We start from the raw sequence: 7,161 nt of genomic DNA, 5'->3' as shown, positions 1-7,161 counted from the left end.
ACGAAGTAGAGGAGAGGTTAGACATTGAGCAAGTCTATGGTAAACCATGCATTTTTCATTGATTTGAGTGTTACTTGATATCCTATACACTTTTGAGTGAGGTGAATATACACACATATATACATCCCGAGTGAAGCATGAATCCAAGGTGATATACGAGTTAGTAGTAAAAGTGCATTCGACGGCTTAACTTGATGGAATTTGTATTGTGATATGCTCCTTTATTCTGTATTCTTTGAGACGATAATGATGTCTAAAACTCTTTTGAATCGAAGTTTCTTCTAGTTCTTTTTCTTCATTGCTTGAGGATTAGCAATTGTTTAAGTTTGGGGGAGTTGATTCACTTGGATTTTACATGACTTTAGAGGGTAGTTTTACTTGGTTTTGATCATATATTATGTACTTTGAGACATGGTTATAGCTACTTCTCTATTATGTTGGTATTTTGCCCATTTTGTGAAGAATGTGTAGAAAAATGTACAAAATATGTGGATGTGCAGCTGCTCAATGTTCAAGACAGCTTATCTGGAGATTTTGAAGTCCGATTCGCATGTAATGCATACCATTCTGTTCGTCTTCGAAAGAGCTTTGCATGGATATCTTAAACGTCTCAATCGGAGTTCGGTAGAAGAAGTTATGGCCGTTTTACCAAGACTGCACAGAGCAGTGACATAGCTGGCGACCCGCCAGGTCCGCATGCAAACGAACATGGCGACCCGCCAGCAAAACACGAAAAAAACGCCGTAAGCAGCTGGCGACTCGCCAGCTTCGACGCACACCCAACCTGGCGACCCGCCAGCTTCGTCGGACAGCTTATTTCGGGCCCAAAGTCAACCCCAGGTATATATATGCCTAGGAAACGCCTCCAAACATCATTCTACACGCCTCCTACCCCAAAAATACCACTTTTTCACCTAGAAAGAAGAGAAAAACGAGCAGAGGATGAGTATTCATCGCAAGATTGAAGACAAGGCCTCCAATCCGCCCAATCCAATTCTAGGAGTTCATCTTTTAGTTTTATTCTTGTTCAAACAATGTTTTTGCATATTTCTTTGAATATTTCTCTGACTTTTGTGTTGATCATGAGTAGCTAAATCCTTCGTAGAGTTCTACGGGGGAGATACAATGATTCTTATGTTTAATTGATTTCCTTTTTCTATGCCTTGGCTCATGTGGTTATTTTGATTTCTTCTGTGCTTATACATTTATTTGACTGATCACCTTATAAATGCATGTGGATTTTACTACAAGAACTGAGAAGTGAGTAGTTTAATTTGAAAGAGAAGAAATTGACATCTTTGCCAATATAATCGAGAGATTTGAGCCTTTGAATGAAGGTAAGTACCTTAGTTCTAGGAAAGAGACTTCGGTTCTAGGTAGCAATATACAAATTATATGCTTTGAGAAAAGATATAGTTTTACCTTAGTGATAGCTTAATAACCCTTGGGACCCTTTGTTGGCATAGGTAGGAAGTTAGTTGAGCATAGGATAATTGTTATCGATCCCGTAGGATTCTACCCTTCTCATCCTTGATCTACATCCGTTTTCTTATTTGCTTTTAGTTCTCTATTTGTTTTTAATTGTTTTTACCTTGCTTTTAAATAGATTTAGAAAAACCAAAATTCCAATTCATCTAGATAGTAGGTTGACACTGATTGTCTCTGTGGTTACGATACTCTTTCCTTACTATTTGCTACATTAGCCTCGTACACTTGTGTTAAAATTAAGTTGAGTCAAGTTTTTGGCGCCGTTGCCGGGGATTTTTTTGTGTTACTATAGCCTAATATCGTGATAAAAATTAAGTTTACTAATCTAGATTTTACTTGCTTTATTTTTCTTTTCTTTTTGAGTTATTCTCACTTTTGTGTTTTTCTTTTCAAGTTGTATGCTCACTCGCTCTAAGGGGCAACCATTAGAGTTATTCGATCCTGAGATCGAAGCATCCAATCGAAGGAGAAACGCTCAGAGAAGGCTCAACCAAAGGCGATCACTTTCGCCTCATAAGAGAGAACCGCCTATTCATGTTGCAATAACAATGGCGGACAACGTAGAGAACAATGCACCACATCCAGATCCGGTAGTCCAACAGCTCCAACTACAACTTGCAGATTTGGTGAAACAGGTTAAAGAAAAAAAATAACAACAAGCCACAGTGTCAGTGCAAAACATTTACGCTTACAGAGAGGTAGAGAACCCCCCCATTGGCAACGATCGGATCGATGCCAATCATTTTGAGCTCAAGCCAGGATTGCTTAATATGGCTGAGGCTAATGCTTTTGCGGGGAAGGCCAATGAAGATCCTAACAAACATCTCACTAAGTTTATTCAAATAAGTAACACGGTGAAGCTTAATGGGGTGAGAGATGAACAAGTCAGACTAAGGCTATTTCCATTTTTCTTGAGAGATGATGCTACAGACTGGTACGACAGCATGGGGTCAGGATCTGTTAAAACGTGGGATGTCATGGTAGACTTATTTTTGGAGAAGTATTTCCCACCCAGTAAAGTTCTGAAGAGGCAAGCAGAGATAATTCAATTCCAGATGAAGCCTCATGAGACAATCCGAGAAGCATGGGCCAGATTTAAGACACTGTTGAAGAGATGCCCAAAGCATGGTCTAAGTCCGGGACATCAAGTCATAACTTTTTATAGGGGGTGCACTTCAGATGCAATGCGTGAACTGAATTGGAGCGCAGGAGGAGCTTTCCTTCAATTAGGAGAGAATAATGTCATGCAAGTGATTGAGAGAGTAGCTTCCACTGATGAAGGATGAAATAATGAAAGAAACAAGTCATACAGGGTGGCCTCTGCTACAGAAGATGATAGGATAGACAGAATGTCAAACCAGCTAGATCTTTTGACCACTCAACTCGGGATCATGGAGATGAGACAACCTGGACCAGAACTGCAAGGAGGAGTTGAAGGTGTCAACTATGTGCACCAAGGAGGGAATAACATGAACTTCAACAACTATCGCCCCAACCAAGGTGGTGGTAACCATAACAACTATGGTAAGAAAGTGCATCCCAATCTCTCATATGGGATTCCAAACAATGCTCTGCAACCACCGCTAGGATTCACAGTGTCTTATGGGTTGGTAGAACAGCAAAAAAAGCCTACTACTGAAGATATCTTGGCAGCATTCATGAATTAGACTACCAAGTACATGGACAAAACTGACAAGTACATGGAGAGCACTAGTCAAAGGTTGGGGAAAGTTGAAAACGACGTGCAAAGCTTGAATGTGCAAACCCTAAACCCTAAACCCTAAGAGCATTGATACTCAGATTAGTCAAATTTCTCAAGCTGTAGGTGTCCAACATCAGCCAGGGCAATTTCCAGCACATACCATAAACAATCCCAAAGACTGCAAGGCCATACACTTGAGAGGTGGTAAAAGCTATGAAGGACCTTCCATGCCTGTAGAGGAAAAGAAGAGTACTCCAGAGGAAGATGTCAGAGCAGAAGAGAATTCCAAGGGAAAGAATAAGGTTGACATTCAGACCAAGAAAGACGCAGTGCCAGAAAAGCTGCCCCCTCCCTCCATTCCTACGACAGTTAGAGTGCCCCATTTGCGGTGAAGAAGAAGAAGTTGGATGAGCAATTCTCCAAATTTCTCGATACTTTTAGGAAGGTTCCCACGTATGCAAAGTTCCTAAAAGATGTGCTCTCCAAGAAGAAGAAGTGGATTGATTATATTATGAGACGGTGAACATATCTGAAAACTGTAGTGCGTTAATTCAAAAGAAGCTACCTGCCAAGCTTAAAGATCCTGGGAGTTTCTGATGGGGTTTGGCGCCCCTTGCACAGTGGAAGACTTGTACAAAACAAATAAATCAGACGTGGATCTGTTTGACCGATTATGCGATTAATCACATCACATGACACGCCAATTATGCCCAACGGCATCAATCACATCACATGACACGCCAATTATGCCCAACGGCATCAACCAAGCACGTGGCACCACATAAGTCATCATGCTCACTCGAAATAGCGTTCTCATTCCCAATCGTTAGTCAAGTTATTTCATTACCATTTTTCATCCGATAGATATATATTTCATACGTCATATCCAACTATGTTACCATATCACAGGTTGCTTAAATAATCACACGATAACATAAGTATGCGATGAACACATAGTACATAGCACCACACTAGAGGATTAGGCTATTAACATCACCTCATAGACTTATGAGCATAAGCCCTTTGCCCATGTAACTTTCCTGTCAATCCATATCATTTTCCTTTTTATTATTGCTGATAAACTTCTCACTTGTATATTATTCACATAAAAATCATAACAATATCATAATCTCACATTTATTCTGTAAGCCTTAACACTAATCTTGATTTCCATAATTCTTTTACTCTTTAATCTTGTTTCATCAATCAATATACAATAGTCCTCACTATCATTATATAGTTTATGTCTATATTCTAATCTCATTTTATTCATCATCCTTCGTTGTTAGAATGACGATCACTATCTACCGATAACTAATCATAATCTAATTCCATTAAGTTATGGATTCAATATGTGTACTTAATGGCCAATAAAATTCAAAATTTAATTCAACTTACTTTGCATTAAGATCATGATCCCATGTATTCAACACTTATTCTCTTTCTTCTCCTTATACGTATATTATTTCTAGGGGTGGGTCGATACGATATATCGTATCGAAAACGTTGTATCGTACGATATACCAAAAAATCGATAATATTTCGATATTTTTCAATACGATACGAGCGATATATCATGTTTTTGGTATTTTCCTCCAGCCCTAATTGTTCCTAATCATGTAGCACTATTCACATCTTAAAATTATTACTTTAATACAATACACTTTTCTGAATTCCCAAATTTATCATATGCACTCCTGGTACCATTATTCATGTATAACTCATATAACATTCTAAAAACATATGCATATACCAAAAATCAGCCAAAAACCCAATATTATTACACTCAACATTTCATCAATTTCAGGTCATGAAAATAAGCTAAGGTTGAAATGTTACTTTGGTTTAGCCACGTATATGCGATGAGATCGACGATTCAATAATTAAACAAGTAATAGTTGATTAAATGGATCCACAGTGAGTTTCTCATGAACAGGACAATATGGGACTGGAGAGCCAAGAAACGGGAATCTCCTTTTTCCAAGAAACTGCTGGAAATCAGAGATACAATGCTTGTCGATCTTCCTAGAAAGGAGGTAATAAAATTGTGGGACAAATGGGGGGGGGCCGTGGAAGCTTACAACTGGTTCATACCCAAGGGTGAAAGCACACCCTTACTTGAAGCATTAGTTTAAGTATACTTCAAGTTTATAATTATCTCACACCAATAGGTTACTCAAGAAAAGAAATAAAAAAAAATCCTGTTTTACAATTTTCAGTTACTAATCATTGGAATTGACTCGTAAGTCAAAAATCAACGAAACCAATTTCAAAAGAAACATATAAAAGTCAGGTTTATGAGGATTAATTTTGAGATTGAAATTCATTATCGTTTAGGATTTATGAGTATTTTTCAACAACCTGCCAAAAACAGGGCAGTCCTTTTAGAAAATTCATGATAAATCCATATGAACTTGGTTGAAGCTGAATTTTGGTGACAATGTAGAAGACATCTAAGGATAGCTTCTGATAAAATATCAGCCGAAAATGAATTCTTTTGATCTGTCAAATAAACTCAGAAACCTACTGTTTAAACAAATAAAATGCGGATTCTGAGTGTATGAACAAATGGTCACCGATCTTCACCTCCGAAGATCATGAGAATTGAAATCATGATTCAAATATGCACTAAAATATATGTAAAAAAAAAAGACTAGGTTCATACATGACAAAATTCGCAACACATGTTATGGAATTCATGCGAAACTTCAAATGGCCATAACTTTGGCTAGAGAACTCCGTTTTGGATGCATTTTTTTTTGATTTCAAGTATCTCGACGAGATCTATCCATTGCAAACTGCCAGAGGCGGTTTGGGCCACGAAATTTTCCAAAAAACGCCTATTTTCAGTCTTAATTTGATTTTTTAAGAAAAAGAGGCATCGATTACAATTTTTAATGCATGTAAATTCAAGCGCCACTCGTTTTTTCCTGTGATTTTTTTACATTTTCCTCATATTTTATAGGTCAAGTTTGTTATGTCACTTGTTAAGATCGATAATAACAAAGTTGAAATATGTTTCTTTTCCTTTTTAAATACCTTCAACTAAACTTTGCACAAGTACAGTGGGTGGTGTGGTGGTGAAACATAAACTTTTTTATTGTGGAGGTCTTGGGATCAATTCCTATGTGGAGCACCTTTTTTTTAACAATCATTCCTCATCATGCATCCCAACCGCTCCCCCGCCCTAAAGTGGAACGGGAGCCGGGAGACACCTTGTCGTGCTCATGTCAGCTATGGACGAGTGGAGGGGCGTGGCTGAATTCATCACCGCCGCCCCCGCTCGTTTGAAACATTGGGAAGACAAATGCGATGTGATGTGGCATTATTTCTTGTCATACTTTCATGTCAGCATTATTTCTGGGGCGTGCGTGCGGAAGACATGTTGTGGGATAGTTCCCCGGCGCCCCCCGCTCGTTCGCTCCATGTCGGGCGGGTGTATTGGCTTGACGTGTGCGGGAGCATGTCGTGCGGGAGACATGTTGTCAACCCACCAGCAGTATGGCTGACCTTTACATAATGTAAACTATAAACTCACTCACCTTTCACCTTTTGAAAAATCCACAAAGTATGTTTTTTTTAATGAAAACAAATAATAGCGGGGGGCGCCGGTGATGAATTAGGGTTTAGGGACTTGGATACCTGGAACCCTAAACCCTAAACCCTGAATTCAGCCACGTGTGATTTATTATTATTATTAACCCTAAACCCTTATTAACCTTTCACCTTTCACCTTTCACCTAAACTCACTCACCTTTCACCTTTCACCTTTACCAACAATATTAGTTAGTATTAGTTATTATTGTTAACCCTACACCCTTATTAACCAAAAGAAAGTGTGATTTATTAAAAAAATATTGAATAATAAAATAAATAAAAAAGCGTATTAGCTAATAAAAAAATTTAATAATTAAAATAATTAAAAATTATTCTGTTGTTTTCGGAAGTTAATACCATATTTGTTATTAGTT

This window comes from Salvia hispanica, chromosome 1 (assembly GCF_023119035.1).
Source record: "Salvia hispanica cultivar TCC Black 2014 chromosome 1, UniMelb_Shisp_WGS_1.0, whole genome shotgun sequence".
NCBI lineage: Eukaryota > Viridiplantae > Streptophyta > Magnoliopsida > Lamiales > Lamiaceae > Salvia > Salvia hispanica.
Note: the sequence above shows the minus strand (reverse complement) of the source record.